Source organism: Aegilops tauschii, chromosome 6 (assembly GCF_002575655.3).
Source record: "Aegilops tauschii subsp. strangulata cultivar AL8/78 chromosome 6, Aet v6.0, whole genome shotgun sequence".
Classification (NCBI taxonomy): domain Eukaryota; kingdom Viridiplantae; phylum Streptophyta; class Magnoliopsida; order Poales; family Poaceae; genus Aegilops; species Aegilops tauschii.
Genome location: NC_053040.3, coordinates 227,602,890 through 227,627,406, shown reverse-complemented (window position 1 = coordinate 227,627,406; position 24,517 = coordinate 227,602,890). Strand labels below are relative to the sequence as shown.

General features: G+C 45.7%; 1 long non-coding RNA gene across 4 annotated transcripts; it reads left to right on the top strand.

Moving 5' to 3' along the window:
* Positions 1 to 546: 546 nt before the first annotated feature.
* LOC109746457 (uncharacterized) lies at positions 547 to 5,703 on the top strand. Of its 4 annotated transcripts, none has more exons than XR_012187663.1 (12): positions 547 to 1,000; positions 1,224 to 1,305; positions 1,417 to 1,640; positions 1,718 to 1,759; positions 1,877 to 1,974; positions 3,242 to 3,329; positions 3,825 to 3,941; positions 4,012 to 4,061; positions 4,176 to 4,387; positions 4,489 to 4,568; positions 4,733 to 5,019; positions 5,254 to 5,703. It is a non-coding gene; the product is annotated as an uncharacterized lncRNA (long non-coding RNA). The 4 variants fall into 4 exon arrangements; XR_012187662.1 differs by having other exon boundaries at positions 556 to 1,000; positions 1,201 to 1,305; positions 3,247 to 3,329; XR_012187661.1 differs by having other exon boundaries at positions 556 to 1,000; positions 1,201 to 1,305.
* The last annotated feature ends 18,814 nt before the right edge of the window (positions 5,704 to 24,517 follow it).

The window sequence follows — 24,517 nt, the reverse complement described above, 5'->3', positions numbered from 1 at the left end:
GGAAGCCGCAAATCTCACTTTCACTTAGAAGAGGTATATGTTTCATGCACAGAAATTCTAATAAATTTACTGCAATAACCGTGCGATGTCTCCTTGCTTCATAAGGTATCATGTTTTTTCATGATCTTTAGTACTTGTGAGTAACTGAGATTGGTTTGCTTATTCTACTATTTCCTTTGAGTAATACCAACTTGACTTGGTTTATGATGTTACTAGTAGTCTGAAGCTTTTATAGAAGCATTTGTGTATTCTCGAGCTTAGGAGTAAGGAGTTCAAGTAGCAGTGATAGAATTTTGTGATCTGCCATGGTGTACCAATAATGAGGCTGGGCAACTCGGCCAACCAGCGCTCCCCCGATTCGGGCATTCGATGGCCGTCCGATCTGCCTACTGGCGCATTGGAGCCGTGGGATTTTCACCTATAGTAAAACCTGATTTTACCTTGCCGTCGTTTTCCTACGCCAATGGCGAGTGGGCTCGACTCACGCGTTCCTTGACTGGGTCAGCCGTGTCAATGTGCAGAAGGATTTACCCATCGGCTCCTTGCGCGCCGCGCGTGGGACGTGCGTTGGGGTGAACCCTAGCCCCCCAATCCACAGCCGCCACACCCTCCCTCCTCCTCCTTCCCTAGTTCGCCACCGCACTCCTTTCCCTCCTCCCTCATCGCCAAACCCTCCGCCCAGGTCCGCGCGCTCGTCCTGTCGTCTCATGCACCATCGCTGCCGGCCCCTGCCATGGTGTTGCGGTGCTCTTCCTGCCCCCCTCGCGTCCGACCTCACCAGGTCCTCGATGCCAGCCTCATCGGCTTGCTGCGGCGGCCGCTCTCGACGCCGTCCTTGCGACCCGACAGCGGCAAACCCGAGGGCCGGCGGCTCATGTGGTGGTGTAGCGGATGGCAGCCTCAGCGGGTGAGCAACGGAGACTGCACCTGGTGCACGAGCTCGCACCCCAATGCGTCCGTGCTCGAATAGCTCGCATATTCACGGCCACCAAATACGTAGGTGAGTCCCCAATCATCTCTCTCCCTCCATGGCCCTTTCCCCTACCTTCCCTCCTCACTTGACGGCATCTTGCTCTTGTTTCTAGGGTGAATCCTAATCTATACACATAAGACTGCTAATTTCATTTACCCATAGTATGTAATCAGTAGTGAGATGCATAAATCTTACTCGTACATGACATGTTGATTAAATTTTGACAGGCCAGTAGTTAAATTTTCTACAGATGAGTCCTTGTCGGATGGATGGTGACTAACGAGATGCACTTCTTTGACACAAGTAATTTTAATAAAGGGATTGTGTACAAGGTAAGATTACTAGGTATAGCTGCAATGCAGCTAGCAAGTGCTCCAGAATTTCATGTTGCTAGATTTGCCCCAGAGGCAAATGTATGACTTACTTGCTGTTGACTTTCGCAGTGTTCAGATCTTTTCTTGTGACAAGGATGCACAAAATCAAGTTTTTTGTCGGTAGGAGCTTTTTTCGATGTCCAACTGTTGAGTTCCACTTCCACTGGAACAAGGGGTCTACTGGACTTCTTATTGTTTCCCAACCTGATGTGGATAAAATCAACGAGAGTATTATGGTGAAACCAAGTTGCACTACTTGACAAGTAGGGCCTTTGAAGGAATTGTTCCTCTCAGTAAGTTCTTAGTTTTTGATATTCTTTAGGAGACTGTTTTTTAATGTCTGGTCGTTAACTCTATCAGTAATTTGCAGAAAAGGAAGGGCCAGTGCATGATGTTCAGTGATCTTCTTTAGGTTCCGATTTTTTTGTGATCTATGGATATATCCTTACATAGTCCTTACATGAACCATAACATTTCTGATTTAATGTCTTTGTATTCTACAACTGTTCCTTGACTGAATCTCGGTTAGGCCTGCCAGAGCAATAATATTCAGCCAAAAATGCAATCCTCTTCACGAGCTTGGTGAAGGCCATTATAATACGATAAGATTGAATCCCGAAGGGCGATGTATCCTTTCATTAATTTTATCAGCCAGTCGTGCTATGTTCTTTGGTCTGAATGGGTGTAGATATATATGCACACCCTTCTGTTATACTCCCTCCGTTCCTAAATATAAGTCTTTTTAGAGATTTCAACAAGTGACTACATACGGAGAAAAATGAATGAATCTATACTCTAAAATATGTCTACGTACATCCGTATGTTATAGTCCATTTGAAATGTCTAAAAAGACTTATATTTAGGAACGGAGGGAGTAGTTTGGTTATTAGCATAGCAATATGCGTTTAACAAATTGTTAATGTTCTGTTATTGCTTGCTTTCGTGTAAGAAAAAAAATCATGTTTAGCTTGGTGATATCCTTTGACCCAAATTTCTCCACCAATTATTGTTATATTTGGACCTGGTAATTCGCTGGGTAATATTGTCACTAAAATTTGTATTAGACAATAGCCTTAACAGTTAGAATGAGTAAACAATCTGATTGGGGAAGTCTTGTCTGGTTTAAGAGAGCCTATGACAGACTACAAAAGCAAAAAAGGGCATGCTTTGATATTTCTTTATGTGGTTGCCACATAGCTCACAGTTTTTTTTTCCAGCTTTCTGGGACTATTCAGAAAAGAAATTAGTAGGGAAAACAAAGGCTGAATGGCATGTCCGATGGTCGCCATTCTGATTGCTTCTTAATTGTACAGGTTGAATAGAAGCCAGAATATCCTGGAAGACTTGGTGACATTGCTGACCTCACAATATCTTTGTATAGCATAAAAAATGAAGAAACAAAGAAGCAATGTTCCAGTAAATTTGCAGAGGTGAAATATTAACGCCAGTTCGAGCGCACCGGCCTCGATGGCAAGAGACCACTACCATCAGGTTTACTTCCTCTTTTGCTTGTCTGGTTGCTAGGTTGGTGGTTCATCTTTCTTTTTCATAGCAACCTACATCTTTCTATACCAAGAATTTGTTTCTGAATCAACATCGTAGTTGTCTACACCGGTTTCTGAATCAACATTTTAGTTGTTTCTGAATCAACATTTTAGTTGTTTCTGAATCAAGATCCTAGTTGTCTACATCTGTCTACACCGAGAGCTTGTTTCTGTATCAATCAACATCTTAGTTGTCTACATCTATCAACACTGAGGGCTTGTTTCTGTATCAACATCTTACTGATACATCAGTTAAAGATGGAAATTATTTTTTGCTTTGATTTTTTGAATCAAAATCTTAGTTGTTTACACCATGAGCTTGTTTCCTTTCATTGGAGGGATGGTGTTAGCGAAGGCCGATTTTGCCAGGTCTTACTTTATCAAATGGATGCAGAGTAGCTGAATGGAAGCGGCAAATCTCACTTTCACTTAGAAGAGGTATATTTTTCATGCACAGAAACCTAATAAATGTACTGCAATAACTGTGCGATGTCTCCTTGCTTCATAAGGTATCATGTTTTTTCGTGATCTTTAGTACTTGTGAGTAACTGAGATTGGTTTGCTTATTCTACTATTTCTTTTGAGTAATACCAACTTTACTTGGTTTATGATGTTACTGGTGGTCTGAAGCTTTTATAGAAGCATTTGTGTGTTCTCGAGCTTAGGAGTAAGGAGTTAAAGTAGCAGTGAATGAATTTTCTGATCTGCCATGGTGTTGCACTCTTACGGATCTGCTGCTGAAAAATGATCCTTAACTTCATTATCTATCTTGATTGATGCATGTCTTTTCGTGAGGGTGGGTTTGGAGATTGCATCGACTTCTATTTGCATTTGCTTTTGTCTTTAGAGTTCCAAATCAGATTTCAGTAAATGCACTGAGTTTGGAGCTCAGAATTTTCTGAACGTTGACATAATGTATATCTATTTTTTCAGTTGAGCCGGGGCTGCGGATGGTCAGTGCATAAATTATATTTGGCAAGTATGTTTATTTGGCAAGTTTGATATACTGTTCTGCCTTGAGACCACTCACTGTCCATAAGCTTTCAGAAGGTCTGTGCATAAAATATATTCTCACTCTCCATGAAACACACTCTGACTAACTTAGTATTTTCATTAGCAGATCCTTGCATCACAACATGCCAGACATTCAGACAAAGCTATTTATCTATGGTCTACTCTATAATCTACTACTGTCACCTTATACCACAGAATAATCATATGAATCAGTTATCCTCGACTACTGTTATGACTTGCTTTTGGTATATCATGCTACCTTTGAACTAGGCGAAGCAAACCTTTCACCATGTGTACTCCCACTTGCTGCTACATTTTCTATGAGATGCACCCAGGAGAAAATAGAATACCGAATAGTATCTCCTTCAAAATTTGCCAACTGAGGTGTCTCGTTGCTTACGGATATGCAAGCCTGCTTACATCACCCAAGATCTCCTTCTCCTGGTCCAGGCAATCACACATGATGAAACCACTCATTTTAGGTTAGTCCGTGGCATCCGTATCTATTTCCTTTAGATGGTTCTCCTGTGTGATGGTTAAAAAATATAAGGTTTGCCGTGTGATATTGCTTTCTTTGGTGTAGTGGTATACCATATTGTGAGCAATCAGGAACAAAAACAGGAGGGTTAATTGTCACAAAACGGTGCTGCATATTTTTCAGAAGTACGTCCACCTTCTGCACAATGCCCTTGCATTTGTTTTCTTATCAAATAAGTTTCTTTCTGTAGAATTTGTTCAGTTCTTGTCTCACTCACACCTCAAAATGCAAGTTTGGGAGCGCGGTGCTCGTATAACTGATATCCCTTTGATCTTCATTACTTTTGCAGGATATGCATTGTGATTGAACATGAGAAACCCTTTACCTCCCTGCATTATCTTTATATGTTATTAAAATGTTACACATGTTTTGGTCCTCCCAAGACATTATTAATCCATAATGTAAATAACTCTGATGTATGATGATTTTCAGTGAGATATCCTTTTATCTCCAGGCATTTCTTTCATGTAGTGGATATACAAAATAAACTGTAGGAGCAAATGTTGCTTGTGGGACTGGTGCTTGTGTAGTTGTTGCAACTGTTCTTGAGAGCCGAGCTGAATGTATCTGAAAAAGGTTTGTGCTTCGTCATTTTTCTCTTTCGACGACAAAATAATTTCTCATTTCAAAACACTTAGTATGTCATCATGGCCTTTCTTAAGGGTGTTCAGGCATTTTCTTTCCTTCTATAAATTAGTGGTCTTCTATTTATGTTGTGAACCCCAATATGGCATCTCGCCATTCCCCACGATCCACATGTTAACTTTGGATTTATTTAATGATAATATGATATCAACTGCCTTTCTTCAGGATAATCTGACACCTAATAAGGATCAGGAGAACAATAGAGATGCTAAGAGGAAACCTTTTGGGGTTAAGGATATAAACAACAAAATGGCTTATTAGGCCGAAGAGAGCTCAAGGGGTGTCTTTTGGTTCTTGAAGGCCTGCACTTTCCTGGTGGAGTAGCATCAAAATAGTTCAGAGGCTTTAAAGCTACTTAACTTCACGTAGTTAGGATCAATTCTTTGTTTCGGTTTGAAGTACCCTCCAGTTCCTCCTATTTGATTGAATAAACAGAAGGCACATGGATTGTTACGAGTGAAGCCATCCATAGAAGTCGATATATTAAAAATCCAATATGAGGAATTCAAGATATAGAGAAATGCTATTGTTCTTTTGCTAATTAGTTGCTTGACCAAATGTACTGTAAATGATGTTATTATTCTTCAAGATATAGAGAAATGTTATTGTTCTTCATTGTAGAGAATGATATCCATCCCAATTATTGATATGATGGAAGTACTACTTAGGAGTTTTGTCTCTGACCGAATGAAGCTGTTGAGGAAGAAGGGATAAATAAGTGCCGAGGAAGAAGGGATAAATAAGTCGCTCGATTCATGGGCCGGACTGGCTGCCATACGATTGCTTTCAAATATACATGCGTCTAAGTGGCACATAAATACTCTCTTTTTTCAAACACACAAAAACAAAGTTGATAGAAACACTACTCTTTCTAAAATAGCATAAGACCTCCTTAATTGGTTTTATACATGGTGTTAAGTATACATATGTTCTTAGGCAAAAAGATATGTACTTTTTTTATTTAGAGAAGATTATTGAAAAATACATATATTTTCAACTTGATGTGGTTTTGGATGAGACTCCATCCTATCAAAGTAAAAAGTGCATGTACATATTATTGTAGAAAACAAATATATATTATTTTTATTAAAAGGGGTTAAATTTGTTACATATGTGCATGCTCATAACTAAAACAACAAATACATGTATTTTTACAATGCGCACATGGATTAAAAAAAGATGCATGTATTTTCAGTGGCATGATTTTGAATGGGACTTTGTGCTACCAAATTAGAATGTGTATACACATCTCATTATAGACAATAAAATGCCGTTGTTTCATACTAAAGGGGATTAGATTTCGTTCAAATAGAATTCTATGCTACCAAACTTAAATAGAATTATACTTAGTTTTTCCCAACTAAGAGAGATTAAAATTATTGTTATATATGCTTGCCCGTAACAAAATCAACTAAACCATGGATTTCTTTTCATCGCTAACATGGAATTAACAGGTCTCTGCGCCATTTGGCGCAACAGGTCCACTAGTTCATACTTAAACATCACATGACCCTATTGAACATTAGATTTTTGCATAACTTAAATAATTAAACACGACACTACTAAACCACGACATGGCAAAAGCTACTGCAACAAAGGGTACGGGTTGGCAAGCTAGAAAAGGTAAGATTTGCTGATAGGATGTTGCCTCACATGTCATGGACGGGATCCTTCCAGTTGGAAGAGCACGGACCCATGGTGCGCTCTCTGATGTCACAGACGGGCTGTTTCACCTTGGAAGAACCTTTGTGAGTGCCCTCCTCGTGCTCGTGGTCGATGAGATCTGACTTGGCTATTGAGATCCCAAGCCGCCGCCGTAGAACGTGTCCTTCAGAAATAACAAAATGGGCTCGATGGCGTACAAGGATCGCAAATCCTTGACCGCGTGGCAGAGGAGATCAGTGGCAGGGCAATCGAAGAGAACGGCGACGGTTGAACCAGAGGGGTTGGGGATGGACCACTTAACCTGTGACATGGCCCGCGTGAAGCCGTCGATGTCGATGAGCTTGATGTCGTGGCCAGCTTTCCCGAGATACAGTAATACGCTAGCCCACTGACGTGACGCCTTCGGCATGGCAACGTAGTCAACGTCTTCGCCGGCTTCAGCGGCGAGGTGTTCCTCCGAGATCGACAGGTCAGGGCGAACGGCGGCCACCTCACCAACGTCCGCCAGAGAGGCCATGATAAACCTCTTCTTCGCCGAACGCTCATCGGGCTCCCCGGGATACGTGGTCGAGCTTAGGCTGCGACATTCTGGAGCAAGGATGTGGATCTGGCGGGGAGGGACACCGCATGCCTCATCTAAAAACTCAGGGGAGTGGGGCGACGTTGTGGGAATCCCTGGGTAACTTGAACTTTATTATCTAAGCTAGGAGGAACGGGCAGACCGGTAGGGGGCGGCGGCGGCGAGCTAGGGTTCGAGGGGGAGGGTGCCGGATGGGGGGACTATGGAGGGGATGGGGGCAGGTGGGCGGGGTGGTTGATACGTCTCCAACGTATCTATAATTTATGAAGTATTCATGCTGTTATATTATCATTCTTGGATGTTTTACAATCATTTTATAGCAACTTTATATCATTTTCTGGGACTAACCTATTGACCCAGTGCCCAGTGCCAGTTGCTATTTTTTGCTTGTTTTTTACATCGCAGGAAATCAATATCAAACGGAGTCCAAACACCACGAAACTTTTTGTGGATTTTTTATGGACCAGAAGACCACCAGTGGGCCAGAGAAGCACCTGGGGGGGGGGGGGGGTGCCCCGAGGGGGGCACAACCCACTAGGGCGCGCCTGGGGGCCCAGGCGCACCCTTGTGGGTTGTGCCCACCTCGGTGGCCTCCCGCACCCCCTCTTTACTCTATAAATTCACAAATATTCCGAAAACCCTCGGGGTTAACCTAGATCAGAAGTTCCGACGCAGCAGGCCTCTATAGCCACCGAAAACCAATCTAGACCCCGTTCAGGCACCCAGCCGGAGGGGGGAATCATCTCCGGTGGCCATCTTCATCATCTCGGCGGCCACCACTATGAGGAGGGAGTAGTCGACCCTCGGTACTAAGGGTTTGTACCAGTAGCTATGTGTTTAATCTCTCTCTCATATTCTTGAGATGTCACGATCTTGATGTATCGTGAGCTTTGTTAATAGAGTCAGATCATATGGTGTTTCCCCCTCTCTATCTTGTTGTGATGAATTGAGTTTTTCCCTTTGAGATTTCATTGTTATTGGATTGAATACTTTTATGGATTTGAGAGCTCTTGATATATGTCTTGCATATGAATACTCATGGTGACAATGGGATATCATATTGATTCACTTGATATGTGTTTTGGCATTCAACTCCCGGATTCCGACGATGACATTGGGGTAATCTATGCATAGGGGTTGATGCACGTTCTCATCTTTTGTTTCTCCGGTAGAAATCTTGGGGCACTCTTTGAGGTTCTTTGTGTCGGATTGAGTATTATGAATCTGAAATTATTTGGTGTTATTTTAGTACGAACTCTTGGATAGATCGATCGAAAAGAATATCTTCGAGGTGGTTTTGTACCCTACAAATGATTTCTTCGTATGTTCTCCACTAGATAGGAACTTTGGAATGATTCTTCGTTGCACGTTGAGGGATGGTTATATGATCCAATTATATTAGCATTGTTGAGAGATTGCACTAGAGAAAGTACAGACGCTAGGCCTCATTTTGAAGCATTGCAATACCGTTTGTGCTCCATTTTATCAATTGATACCTTGCTGTTTTTATTATTCCTATCACAAAAATCAATATCTACTATCCATATTACACTAATATCACCATCTCTTCGCCGAACTAGTGCACCTATACAAATTATCATTGTATTTGGTGTATTGGGGACACAAGAGACTTTTAATTATTTGGTTGCAGGGTTGTTTGAGAGAGACCATTTTCATTCTACCCTTCCCAATGATTGATAAACCTTAGGTCATCCACTTGAGGGAAAATTGCTACTGTCCTACAAAACTCTGCGCTTGGAGGCCCAACATGAGTCTACAAGAATAAAGTTGCGTAGTAGACATCAAGCTCTTTTCTGGCGCCGTTGCCGGGGAGGTTAGGTAAGCGGCACTCACATCCCGTCAACGAAGCTCTTTTCTGGCGCCGTTGCCGGGGAGGTGAGTGCTTGAAGGTATATCTTTAGATCTTGCAATCGAATCTTTTAGTTTCTTGTTTTATCACTAGTTTAGTTTATAAAAGAAAACTACAAAAAATGGAATTGAGGTTGCATCATATTATTTATGTTTATAATGTATTTCGTGAAAATGATGGAAAGGAAAATTGTGCTCAATTGATAGAAGAAGAATTCAATAGAATGTTTCGTATAAACGATGAGCATGATTGCAATGTTGTTAGTACGAATTCTTTGAATATCCATGATGCTAATGATATGCAAAGCCATAAGCTTGGGGATGCTATGTTTGATGAAGATGATATTTTTAGTCCCCCAAGATTTGATGTGCAAATTTGTTATAATGATTGCATGCCAACTATTTATGATGATTATAATGATGAAAGTGGATTTGGAGAGGTCATGACTTTATTTAGTGATGAATCCACTATTTTGGAAGATGTTGCAATTGACTATGACAACAAAGTTGCTATTTATGATGATTATGGTGATGACATGTATGCTATAAAGAATAATGATAATCATGAAACTTGTCACCATGATTTTAATTTTCACTCCAATGATAGTTATTTTGTTGAGTTTGCTCCCACTACTATTGATGAGAATAAAATTGCTTATGTGGAGAGTAAAAAAATTTCTATGCTTATGCATCATAAAAAGAATGATTTATGTGATAGCTATATTGTTGAATTCATTCATGATGCTACTAAAAATTATTTTGAGAGAGGAATATATGCTTCTACATATTTCAATAATATCAAGTTTCCTCTCTTTTTGTTGAAAGTTTTGAAGTATTGCTTGTTTTGCCTTCCTATGCTAGTTGATTCTTGCTCCCATAAATTATTTGCTCACAAAATCCCTATGCATAGGAACTAGATTAGGCTTAAATGTTCTTGCCATGTGATTCATGATGCTCTTTTTCGTGTTTCAATTACTATTCTTATGCGAGCATCATTGAAATCCTCATGCCTAGCTAAAAAGGCATTAAAGAAAAGCGTTGTTGGGAGAAAACCCAACACTTTTACCTACTGTTTTTGTGTGTTCACATGATTATGCTACTGTAGTAATCATGTTTTGTAGCTTTTGTTTTAATAAAGTACCAAGTAAAGCCTTTGGGATAGTGTGGATGATAGTTGACTTGATTCTGTCCAAAAACAGAAACTTTTGGGCTCAGTCCAGGAATTTTGAAAATTCACTGGAGCGTGATAAAATTCTGAATTTATTACAGGTGATAGATATAAAAATTACCCAGGTTTTCCTATTTTTTCGGAATTGTTAGAGTAGCATAAATATGGTAGTTATCCAGATCTTTATAGATTGTTCTGTTTTTGACAGATTCTGTTTTCAATGCATAGTTTGCTTGTTTTCTAGTTTCTATTGCTTATATTGCCCAATATAAATTGTGGAAATGATATGCTACAGTAGGCATTGTGTGGAAATAATTATGAATCTTGTCTTTGACAGTACCAAAGTGAAATGGTTTGCTCTTTATCATACTAACCTATCTCACGAAGTTCCGTTAAGTTTTGTGTGATTGAAGTTTTCAAGTTTTGGGTGAGATGTCGATATGAGGAGAATAAGGAGTGACAATACCCTAAGCTTGGGTATGCCCAAGGCACCCCAAGGTGATATTCAAGGAAGATCCAAGCAACTAAGCTTGGGGATGCCCCGGAAGGCATCCCCTCTTGCGTCTCCAACATGGAGCTATGTTTTCATTTGTCACATGATATGTGTTTTGCTTGGAGCGTCAATTTATTTTCTTAGGATTTGCTTGCTGTTATTTAGAATAATGTTTTGCATCTTTTATTTCAATAAAAGTGGCATTGACGGCCTTTACTATGCTTATTTTACAAGTCTACATGTTGCTGTTTGAAAATAGAAAGTTTATCGATGTTGCAAAAATTCCCTAGAAAAGTCAGAATGTGATAAAATGTTGAAACTTTTTGCAAAATAAGCTCTGATAAATTTTCTACAATGTGGTAGATTTTCATAATATTTGGAGTTTAAGAAGTATTTATACTCTTGCATTCTTTATAGACTGTACTGTTTTAGCAGATTTCTGTTATGTTTGCATTGTTTTCATATGTTTGCTTGTTTAATGATTCTATTTGAGGATAGGGGTATTAAATATGCAGAGGCATTTAGTATGCAATGTTGAATAATAATTTTAGTGATTTGCTACAGTAGAGAATGATACGGTTTTTGCATTGGTTTATACTAACTTATCTCACGAGTTCTTGTTGAGTTTTGTGTGGATGAAGCTTTTGAGATTTAGGAAAACCGTGATACAAGAGGAATTAAGGAGACACAAAAGCTCAAGGTTGGGGATGCCATTTCAAGAAGTCTCAAGAATCTAAGCTTGGGGATGCACCGGTAGGCATCCCACCTTTCTTCTTCAACAATTATCGGTCAATATCGGTTGAACCTAAGTTTTTGCTTCTTCACATGATGTGTGCTATCCTTAGAATGCCATTTTATTTTGTTTTTGCTTGCTGTTTTAATAAAATACTTAGATCTGAAAGTTTTTAAATAAGAGAGAGTCCACAATTAGCTACCTATTTACTTAACTACTCGCTTGATCTTCACTTATATCTTTTTGGAGTAGCTTGTCATTTACTCTTGTGCTTCACTTATATCCTCCGAGTAAATTGTTGAATGGATTGAATATCATGAAGTTGAAATTATATCATGCCTAGTGGTTGCTTCACATTGGGTTTAGAAAGTGAAATCTTTTGAAGCTTGACAATCACAATATTGGTCATACAAGCAATTCCCGAATAATTACTATAAGGAAGAGAACTTTCACATGCAAATATACTATCTTGGAAATCTCTTATAATTGCGAGCCCCCATCAAAATATTATATGCCAAAATTGTTGACGCTGGACAAGGAAGACAATGTAATGGTTTATGTTTGTTCATATTCACATAGAAGTTATATTGTCATAGATCCTTCAACATGTGGTGCTTGCCCCCCATCTTTGCTAGCCAAAAATTCTGCACCAAGTAGAGATACTACTTGTGCATCCAAAAACCCTTAAACCCAAATCTTATTTTCAAGAGTCCACCATACATACCTAGGGATAGAATAAGATCCTTCAAGTAAGTTGTCATCGGTGCAATAAGGAAATAAAAATCGCTTCTAAAAGTGTTAGATCATTTAGTGTAAGAGAAAATTGAGCGTTGTATGAACTTGTGATGGCAAAGAATAAAAGCGACAGACTGCATAATAAAGGTTACTATCATAAGGGGCAATATAACGTGACGTTGTTTTGCACTAAGGGGTTGAGCGTACAAACAAATAAGCGCATGGCAACCTCTGCTTCCTTCTGCGAAGGGCCTATCTTTTACTTTTCAGTATTTACTTTATGCAAAGAGTCAAAGTTTTTCTCTCTAGTCCTTTTTATTTTTCTCCTTTGGCAAGCATCACGTTGTGAGGAAAGATCTAGGCACATATATCCAGTTGGATATGGGTAGCATGAGTTATTATTGTTGACATCACCCTTGAGGTGAATGTCGGTGGAAACGACACCTATGGGATCACGGGAAATCCCTTCTATGGTTGGCGGGAGCGGGGCTGTGGAAAGAGCGGGTTTAGAAGATCAACACGGGGGAATTTATCCAGGTTCGGGCCGCAAGTGGTGCGTAATACCCTACTCCTGCTGGTTTGTGTTTATCTGGTGTTCTTGGACTAGTTACAAAGCGTGCAGGGTCCAAAAAGTCCGAATCCTCCTCCAGTATGCCTCGGGCCTCCTTTTATAGCCGAAGGGGGTCGCCACAGTGGCACACAGGAGGTGGAAAGTTTGTACTGTATACAAGTCTATCGCCTGGCACCGTAGGACAAACGCATTTAATGCACTGCCGACGTGCCCTCTCACTTTATCGAGGACGACAAGGAAACTCGTCCCGTCCGCCGCCGCTTCGCCTCACTCCGACGCGCGTCCAGGCTGACTAGGCGCGTAGCGCTACGCTGGCTGGCTGCTGAGTTGGTGCGGTGGCAGAGTCTTCACGAAGATCTGCATGCCACCACGTAGGTGCTTGCTGAGTTGGCCTGGAAGCTGCACGTCGCCACGCAGGTGCCTGCCTTGTTGGCGGGTTGACTTCTGTGTTGGAACGGCAGTGGAGCCTTGGTAGGTGGGGGCCTAGCTGCGGCCCCGCAGATGTCTCCGTTAAGGGTTTTGCCGGGGCCCTGGCAAGGGCCTTGCCGGGGTCTCACAGGCGTCCCCGGCAAGGGTCTTGCCGTGGTTCTTGTGAGCGTCCCCGGCAAGGATCGTGCCGGGGTTTCCGTCTTCTGGTTCTCATCTAGTCTTGTGCGTTCTTGGTCTTTACAAAGATCTACATGCCACCGTGCAGGCGCCTCCCGAGCCTTGGTTCCAATGTTGTCGATGGTGTCGGAACTCTTAGGCTCAAGGGTGGCGGCTCTGCTGGTGTTGGGCAAGGTGCCTCGGCAAGGCCCTTGCCGGGGCTACGTAAGCTGCCCTGGCAAGGCTCCTGCCGGGGAGAGCCCACCTTGTCCCTACGCTCCTCGCGCCTCTGTCTTGGCCTTGCTCTGGTAGTCTTGTGTCTTTGCTTCCTCTTCTGCCCCGCCAAGCGCGGTCGCAAGCATGTGGCTGCGACTGCCCGCGCACAAGTAAAGGGGTACAAAAAGGACCCCTACTTTTGTACACCAACAGGAGCCCCTGGGCCTGGGCCACATATAAGCGCAGAGCGTTATTGGGCCGGGCCCAGAACGGTGCGCGGGTACGCGTGGCAGAGTTTTACCGCAGTAACTCCCTCGCCAGTTGCGCTTCCCCACGACCTGCGTTAAATGTGTGACGTGGGGGCCGTGCGAAGGGCGGTTGCTGTACGCCTGCGTCACATCGTGGTAAATGGTAAAGAGGCGGCCCGCGCCTTCCCCATAAAAAGGAGGAAAACGTAGGGGCGCGGCTCATTTACTTAAATGGACTCGGGTCGTGGCCTTCAAGGCGCCCGCGCCCCACGATCACGGGGTGGAAAACAGTCGCTTCACTTGTGTTCTCGATTCTGGCCTGCTCGCCACGTGTCCCCCATGCCCCAAGGAGGGTAGGTGGTGGACGCGGAGGGCACAGGCCTTAATGGCGAGGCGGGAAACCGGGTCGTCGCTGATTGGAGCAGCGGGTCGGTCCTGATCCCTCGCGCCCCTACCGGCCGGATTGGTTAAGCGGGGCGGCCGAGCCCCGGCCCCGCCCCTTTATAAGAAAGGGAGGGGGATGGCATCCTTCAATCCTTCAATCCTCCATCTCCTTCTACCTTGACTCCTTCCTTCCCTTCGTTATGGCGAAAGGGCGCGCCGGCGCTCCGATGGCAGCGACGAGAGTCTCTGCTCGACTGCGTGCCCCTCTTTCCCAAGAGCTCGTGGCGGCGGAGCCGGCCACGAGAGGAAGAGGGAGGGGGCAAGGACGAGGCCGCCGCGGTGCTCGGGGGAGAGGAAGACGGGGCGGCGCACCGGCCTCGACTCCTCCAGCGGCTCCTCCCCCAATGGAGGGCCATGTCAAAGACCAGCCTCGCGAATTCTTCATCAGGCTGCACAAGCCAGTGCGCGGTCGCCTTCGTCTCCCCACTCCGTTCGCTCGGGAGATGGAGCTCGACCCGCCACAGGCTTTGAGGCTGCATATGAGGGGCTGCGGGAATGGCAACATGCGGGTCGACGTCGACTTCCCCGCCCCCCACGTCATGTATCTCCGCCGCGAGTGGAAAACCTTCGCCCGTGCCCATAGCCTGTCGGAGGGGCTTGTCCTCCACTTTGCATTGATAGAGAGCGGCCTTCTTTCTGTCAAGGTCTTTGGGCGCTCAAGAACTCGCCTAAGGTGTTGTGTGGAGAGCTCCACTGACGACGAAACCTCCTCCTCGAGCGAGAGTGATGAGGAGGACAGCGACAGCGACGACGAGGGCGTCAAGCGGGACTGCGGGAGGATGCCGACTCCGACTGACCGCGCCGCCCTCCTCCCTCGGCCACGCGCCCTGCCAAGGGTCTTCCTCGTCAAGCTCTCCATCGGCGCATTCCTTGCCGCTTCCTTTTTGCCTTCACCTGCCACACCTGGGAGGAAAGGGGCAAGAACGGAGATCACAGGGCACCTATCTTTCTTTTAAATTGTAGGCACTTGCCAAATCTTAATTTCTAGATAATGTAATCTCTCGAGCCCATGCTTGTGTCCTGTAACCTCTGTTCTTGTATCAGCATGTTAATGAAAAAGTCTAGCCTTGCCGGGAACCCGTGCACGCGTATGCTTGTGCAGAGGCGAAACACCTCCTTAATATAAATAAATGAGTCCTCCAAGCAAGTTGCCCTGCCGGCACCCTCTGCGCCTGCCGAAGAATCATATCTGCCGGGTTACAGACAAAGGGTCCAGCCCCCAGTCCACCTCCTTTTAGCAAGGGCTACTACGACCACCCCGACCGAAGCAGCGTTCGGGCCGGAAATGGGAGCATCCGAGTTTTTAAAGGAGAGTGCTGAGGTTTTCTAATGCACAAGTCATAGGTTACGAACACGAATGGGCAAGAGGTAAACTTTATCTGTTTGGTTTGCCGGGATTGCCGTGCCGGGCGGTCTTCTCGACTTCTTGCCAGAGCTGGGTCCTTGGCGGGATCGCACACCCTTGCCGTGGCTGGAAAGAAGAGAGGGCAAGAGCATGGAACCTTAGTGGTCCACTAACATTTATTGGAATCAAAAAGTTGTACAGTACCGTGGACAAGCATGCATATACGTATACACATAAACATGGAAATTGACAGGAAACTATACATACTAAGGGATTCCTTTCCTCGACTGCGCACAGGGTCTGCGCCTGGCTCTGTACATAGGGTTACATGCCTTGTCGGCAAGGCTAGTACAAAATGGGGGTTGCCGGGGCTCCCGGAAACCGCGCCTTAGGGGTAAAACTTGCGAAGATGTTCGATATTCCAGGAATTGCTCACTGGAATGCCATCTTCGATCTCCAGGCGGACTGCGCCGGGCCTGGTGACTCGTATTACCCGATAAGGGCCCTCCCACTTCGGCGTCAACTTGTTTGAATTCTTGGCGGATTGAATCCGCCGAAGAACAAGGTCGCCTTCCTCAAGGCTTTGGGTGTGAATCTTGCGGCTATGATAGCGGCGCAAGGCTTGCTGGTAGCGAGCGGCTCGCACAGTAGCCCGAAGACGATCTTCCTCAAGGAGCGTCGCATCCTCTTGGCGCCACTGCTCTTGCTCAAGCTCATCATAAGCGAGCACTCGAGGTGACCCGTATATGAGTTCCGTGGGGAGAACTGCCTCTGCCCCATAAACCAGGGCAAAGGGTGTCTGGCCAGTAGCTCGATTCGGTGTCGTTCTGATCGACCAAAGAACTGTTGGCAACTCATCAACTGATAGAGGCGAGGGTGTCCCGATCTTTCGATGAGATGATAACTATCGATTTGGTGGAGACGACTTTGATGGAACTCAGACTAGTGGCGGATATATGTTGCAGGTGGACTCGGATTGGCGGGATGGCGACTGATATTTGGTGGCGTATATCGACTCGGATTGGCGGTGAATATGTGGTGGTGGTATATGGCAGCGGTGATGAAGTTGGTGCGGTGGTGGTATATGGCAGCAGCGATGATGATGATGCGGTGGTGATATATGGCAGCGGCGATGTGACAACCTGTGAACAAAACTCGAAACTCTAAAGGACTAGACGCTAAGACCAGCAACTTGACACGACGATGCAACCGCAAATTCAACAAAGCAAAAATAGAAAAGATTATGCAAAGGCTCAGATTGGTTCGGATAGGATGAACTAACCCTAATTTTTTTGGCTTTTTCGTGGACTATAGGTATGAAGAACAGACTCGATCTAAACTACGAAAAACTGTAAAATCTCACCGAGCAACCTGGAAATCTGATACCACTTGATAGAGGCAAAGGTGTCCCGTCTTTTGATGAGATTGTGGCTATCGTTTTGGAGGAAGTCAACTTTGACGATCCGACTACGAACGTGCGAGGACGTCGCGTCTTAGCAATCGCTAAACCAACTCCGAGAGGTTATTGACCACGCCGGAGCATGATCAACCTGACCACGAAGGTTTGTTTCCTGCAGGCAAACGAAGAACAAGCAAGAAATTAAGATTGCAATCTGGATATTGCGAATATAAGAGGAAAGCTTTATTGATCAAGGTGGGGTTCTGTGACGCCTTTGTCTGGTTGTTGAACACAAATGAAGTACGCGAAGTTGCAGCTATGGCGAACTTTAATCTAAACAAAACCCACACGTACAACACGAGAGTTGGGACAACACACACAAGCACATGGCCAGGTTATCTCTTTACCGTCATTTGAGGGTAGATTTAATCCTGCTATTTATCTAGCTTGGGAGCTTGAAGTAGAACAAGTTTTTAGTCACCATGACTTTTCTGAACTTGAGCGAGTACGAGCTGCCACTAGAGCATTTACTGGTTTTGCTTCTGTTTGGTGGAGTGTGCATTGTAAGAAAAACATTGATAACCAACCCACAACTTGGAAAGATTTGAAAGATGTAATGAGACAACAATTTTTCCCTCCTTACTATCGTCGTGAATTGCTTCGCAAATTTGAACAATTTAAACAAGGCAACAACATTGTTCATGCTTACTACCAAGAGTTCAAATCTTATATGCATCATTGTGACATAGAAGAATCTGAGGATGATACAATGAATAGATTTTTTGGTGGTTTGAACCATGATATTCAGGCAAGATTTCAGTATATTCCTCGTTGCATTACTGGCATGTATGTTCGTGCTTGTACCTTTGAGAGACAGTTACAGGAGGATGCATTGGGTGACTACAACAACTACTATTCCAATTCATGCTCGCTACCATCGGTTGATTCCTCCACCGTTGCACCTACTAGAGCAGCCACACCTCAGATTGTGAGTGCGACATTATCTCAAGTGTATGGTACATTGTCATTGTCCATACCTACATCAGCTACGTCTTTGCGACAAGGTAACAGTAAAGGTGTTGATGATATAACTTCACATGAGAATGATGCATGCCTAATTAACTTAAATACATCATGTGTTGAGTTACCTGTTGATTTGAGCATGCCACCTATTTTAGAGAATCATGTTACCGTCATGAATGCATCATGTGATTAAACAACTGAAATACCAACAATTTTGAGTGCCCCCATTGAATTAACTGTTGATGTCAAAGAACCATGTGAATCAGGAAATAAATCAGATTTGGATCAAATACATTTTAAAATAATTGTGCCAATGTTTAATCATTTTGATATTACCTCTAATCTTGGTGATCATTCCGTGTCAAATGACTTATTACATGTTTTCTTATTTAAGCATGTTGTAGCATGTAAATTTGATGCACGTAAGGTTTATTCACCGATGTTGGGATGGTTTAATGATGAATATTGTCAATCTTTTGATATGAATAAGAGCTTCACTTATATGTGCAAACTGAGTTGCAATATTTTCATGCCTTCTACTTCTGATAATATTTTGGCTTTATATTTTATGATCTATGAAAGTTACTCATGTATACATGTGTCATATGTGCAAATCAAGGGAAGTAAAATGGATGACATATACATATACACCATGTACACCTTGTCTCTTTTGTTAGCCACATTTCAGATTAAGCAACGCCGAGGACGGCTTTGTTTTCAAGAAGGGGAGGATGATGAGGACATGACTACCTTGGATACGACCAAAAATATTGCATACATGCATATTTGTCAGGTGATTTCTAGTGCAAACTATTCAATAATCTATTTATGTTATCCAGAACAAAAATACTTCACACACTTTTGTGTTTTGTCTAATTGCAGGTGTATGGGACATTTGTACAATCCACATATGAAGATAAGGGAAAAGGAGAAGTTTAGGTTCTGTTCAAAAAGTCCTCTCACGTCACTTTTGGGCCAAGAGAAGATAGAGTCCAAGTCTCTCACGTTCTGGATTCAGATTCGGACTGCACAGACATACCTGACTCAAAACGCCAACAGCTTTTTCATACGGACTCCAAATTGGATGATTCTTTTTTTGTTGGAAGTAGATTTTGTGCTCTTTCCAACCCAGTTGGAATCACCTTCGAATTCGCCCGGAGCGTTGAGATATCGACGAAACAATCTGACGCTGCAGCAGAATCCGAGTCAAACAACAAGTCCAAAGGTGTTGCATCACCTCCACTTGGGCCCATGAGCCTTGTACGACCTAGGGTTAGTTTTAGGCTGCCTTGGGAAGTCCTTCCACCTCCTTGGCCGCCACCACTTTTTTCCTATATAAGTAGATCCATCTAGTAGCTTTTTCCTTGGGTTTTGTTTGGATTAAAGTTCGCCATAGCTGCAACTTCGCGTACTTCGTTTGTGTTCAACGACCAGACAAAGGCGTCACAGAATCCCACCTTGATCAATAAAGATTTCCTCTTATATTCGCAATATCCAGATTGCAATCTTAGTTTTTTGCTTTTCTTTGTTTGCCTGCAGGAAACAGACCTTCATGGTCAGGTTGATCGTGCTCCGGTGTGGTCAATAACCTCTCGGAGTTGGTTTAGCGATTGCTAAGACACGGCGTCCTCGCACGTTCGTAGTCGGATCGTCAAAGTTGACTTCCTCCAAAACGATAGCCACAATCTCATCGAAAGACGGGACACCTTTGCCTCTATCATCAACCCAGCGCCTTCCGCACTTATGTAGCTTATCAAATGTCCTTGTCTTGAGGCCTTGCGGCACTTCTGCATTCGCCCTTTCGGCCTAGCCGTTACTTCTGGGATGAGCAACAGAAGAAAAACAGACCTTGCTGCCGAGGTCTTGAATGTACTGCATGAAGGTGTGGCTCATGAACTGCGTGCCGTTGTCGGTGATGACTCTGTTGGGCACACCAAAACGGCAGACTAGCCCCTTGAAGAACTTGACGGCTGACTGTGTTGTCACCTTTCTCACTTGTTTCACTTCCGGCCACTTTGTGAACTTGTCGACCACGACGTACAAGTACTCAAAGCCCCCGACAATGCGGGGAAAGGGGACCAGTATGTCGAGCCCCTAGACCAAAAATGGCCAGAAAAGAGGGATTGTCTGAAGAGCTTGGGCTGGTTGATGAAGCTTTTTTGAATGGAACTGGCACGCTTCACACTTGGCTACTAGGGTAGTTGCATCCTGGAGGGCGGTGGGCCAGAAGAAGCCTTGCCGAAACGCTTTGCCAGCAAGGGCTCTCGACCCTATGTGGGAGACACACATGCCTCCATGTATCTCTACCAACAGCCTCAGTCCGTCTTCCCAAGGAATGCACTTCAACTTCACGCCTTCGGTCTCCTTTTGTATAGGGCATCATCCACAAACTGGTACATGCTGGACCGACGGGCTACTTTCTCTGCTTCTTCTTGTTCCTTAGGAAGCTCCCCTGTTTGGAGGAAATGGACGGTGTGCTGTGCCCATGCCGGAGCCTGAGGCTCGACGGCAAGGGCTAAAGGCACATCTTCGGCCGCAAGGGCAGCTGCCTCTGAAGGTCAGAGCTCGAGGCTCCGCCGGGGGTTGCTGCTCTCCGACAAGCTTGGGGCACACAGCGACGTCCTTGCCGGAGGCTCCTGGGAGCTCAGCGGGAAAGTACTTGCCAGGGCCTGCCTTCCTTCACTTGTCCTGTCCTGCTGATGGCCCGATGGATGGTTGAGTTAATTGAAGCACAAAGGTACCTGGTTCCACAGGCAACTTCAGGGCAGCGCACTTCGACAGGTCGTCAGCAATGCCGTTCTCCGCTCGGGGAACATGTTCTGCTTCCAATCCGTCAAAACGTTCTTCCAACTTCCTCACTTCATCCACGTAGGCCTCCATCAACGGGCTCTGGTAATCCTTGTTGACTTGCTTAAGGACGAGCTGCGAATCACCTCTGATGATGAGCTTCTTGATTCCGAGGTCTGCCGCGATCCTGAGACCGACAAGGAATCCCTCGTACTCCGCCGGGCTGTTCATTGATTTTTTCCGGGAAAAGTGCATCTGGACTACGTACTTCAGGTGCTCTCCGGTGGGCGCGACGAGTACGATGCCGGCACCAGCACCATCAAAGTACATAACCCAATCGCGGCAGGTCTCCTTGCCGGGAAGGGTGGTTTCTTGAACCTCTTCGTCGGGCGTTGCGGTCCATTCCGCTATGAATTCTGCCAAGGCTCTGCTATTGATCGTTGAAGTACTTTCAAACTTGAGGCCAAATCTCGACAGCTCCAAGCCCACTCCACAATCCTCCCTGTCGCATATGGGTTCTGCAAAATCCGTTGCAAAGGGAGGCGGGTGACGACGGTGATCTCATGCGCTTGGAAATAGTGACGCAGCTTTCTCGAGGCCATGAGGAGGCCGAAAAGTAGCTTTTGCATACCAGAATATCTTACCTAGCCCCCCGCAAGAGGGAACTGACAAAATAAATGGGTGCTGCACCACCTTCTTCTTCTGTCCCACTTCTCCCATCTGCTCAGACTCTGCCTTGCCGGGATCGGGCCTTGCCGGGGGTTCTGCCTCGCCGGCGTCAGGCCCTGCCGGGGAGGGCCTCGGCCCGCCATCCAACGGCTCTGCTGCTACTGCTGCTTCTTCCTCAAGTTCCCTCTGCGCCACCAGTGCAACACTGATCACTTGGTTCGTTGCTGCTGTACGCTCTTGTGGTTTAGGCGCGACTAGTATTGGCATGGAGGAGAGGTACCTCTTCAAATCTTGCAGCGCTGCCTCTGCCTCCGGAGTCCACTTTACTGGACCTGCCTTTTTCAAAACTTTGAAAAATGGGAGGGCGCGCTCAGCAGATTTGGAGATGAACCTACTCAGGGCGGCAACGCAGCCGACAAGCCTACGGACATCTTTGACCCGCTTTGGCGCCTCAATCTGCTCGATTGCCTTGATCTTGTCAGGATTTTCTTCGATTCCGTGTTGAGACACAAAGAACCCAAGAAGTTTGCCGGAGGGGACACCGAACACACACTTCTCTGGGTTGAGCTTGAGGTTGATCTTGCACTGATTTGCAAATGTTTCTTCTAAATCTTGCACGAGCGTGGCCCTGTCCTTGGTTTTGACCACTATGTCGTCCATGTAAGCTTCCATATTTCTATGTAGCTGGGGCTCAAAACCAATCGGGACTGCTCGGGCAAACGTTAAACCAGCGCTCTTCAGCTCGAAAGGCATTCGTACAAAACAGTACGTACCACATGGGGTGATGAACGCGGTTTTTTCTTCGTCTTCCTTCATCATGAATCTGGTGGTATCCTGAATAAGCGTCGAGGAATGACAGTAGGTCATACCCGGCAGTGGAGTCCACAATCTGGTCGATACGTGGCAGAGGGAAAGGATCCTTTGGACAGGCTTTATTGATGTCTGTGTAGTCAATACACAGCCTCCATTTACCATTTGCCATACGCACCACTACTGGGTTGGCCAGCCACGTTGGGTGGAGCACTCCTCTAACCAGGCCTGCCGCCTCTAACTTCCTGATCTCTTCGATAATGAACTCTTGTCGCTCCAAAGCTTGCTTCCTGACCTTCTGCTTGACGGGCCGCGCATGAGGACAGACAACAAGATGGTGCTCAATCACCTCCCTGGGAACGTCGGGGATGTCAGATGCTTTCCATGCAAACACATCAACATTCGCCTGCAGGAAGGCCACGAGTGCGCTTTCCTATTTGCTATCGAGGGTGGAGCTTATAGTGAAAGCCCCGCCCGTGCCGTCCTCCTTGACGGACACCTTCTTGGTTTCTAGTGGTGCAGCCTTGGACTTCTTGCTCTTGCCGGCAGAGCTCTCTGGCACGTCCTCAACGGGAGCGCAGCACTCCGAAGAGGCGCGCTTGCCGGAGTGGGTGCAAGAGGTCTTGCCGGAAGAGGTCTTGTTGGCCTTCTTCCTCCCCGGGGCTTCAACGGCAGGAGCAAGTGCCTTGGCGGCAGTTGTTGCAACTGCCTCTCGGTAGAGTTGGTCGGCGCAGATGAGCGCATCTTTCTTGTTAGAGGGGACGGTGATGATGGTCAGCGGCCCCGGCATCTTCAATGTGTTGTAGGCGTAGTGTGATGCCGCAATGAACTTGGCCTGCGCTGGGCGGCCAAGGATCCCATTGTATGGCAAGGGGATCTCAGCGACATCGAAAACGATCTTCTCCGTCCTATAGTTCAGCTCGCCCCCAATCGTAACGGGCAGCGGGTTTTTGCCTTTTGGCTAGCTCCTTCCCGGGTTGACCCCTTGAAATGTGCCCTTCTCCTCAAGATCTCCATCAGGAATTTGCAGCTTCTTAATCACAGCGGGCGAGATCAAATTCAGACTGGCCCCACCGTTAACCAGCACTTTTGTCACCTTGAGGTTGCGTATCGTTGGTGAAACCAACAACGGCAAACACCCGACCGCAGTTGTGCGATCAGGGTGATCCTCGGTGTCAAAAATGATGGGCATGTGGGACCACTTCAGTGGCCTCTGGGCATCGAACGATGGCTGTGCCGCAGTGACCTCACGCGCCCACTACTTCAGTTGGCGGTGAGAGGTATGCAGCGAGGCGCCACCGTCAACGCACATGGCCTCTGTAGCTTTCTGGAATTCGTGCTCGCTGGACTCGTCGTCCTCGGCATGATCATCATCTTCCTCCTTCTTGTCGCGGCCCCGAGCGGGCCTCTCTTGTTGATTATCTTTGCCGCGGCGGCCTCCTTGGCTGCCATGCTTCTTGCCAGACCCCTCAGCACCATCTTGACCCTTCTCCTTGTCCCGCCTTTCATATTCAGCTTTCTGCTTCTCTGCAAGCAGCTCAACCTGTCGGCAGTTTTGGAGGTCATGGCCTTTGGTGCGGTGGATCTTGCAGTATTGCTTGTCGGAGCCTCCTGGCTTGTCGGCGGCGCACCCGGCAACCTCCTTGCCGGGGTCGTCAGCCTTGGCCTTCTTGGTGGTGCCGGGGTCGCCGGATCCCTCAACGGCAAGCACAGTCTTGCCCTTAAGCTTCCTGTTGCGGCGCCGACCCTTCTTCGTCAGGGCGGCGGCGTCTTTGTCTGTGGAGTCGGTTTCCGCGCCGACGTCCTTGCCGGGGTACTTCCTTCCTTCCTCAGCCCGAGCACATCTATCTGCCAGAACATAAAGTTCGGCTACATCCTTGACCTTGTTCATTGCTAGCTCTTCACGCATCTTACAGTTGCGTACGTTCTGATGGAACGCACTGATGATAGCGGCGGGATGAACATCTGGGATGGTGTACTGCACACGGCTGAATCTTTGTATGTACTTACGCAGGGACTCACCATCCTTCTGGGGGATGGCATGCAAATCACTTGCCTGGCCAGGAGCTTGGTGGCCTCTGGTAAAGGC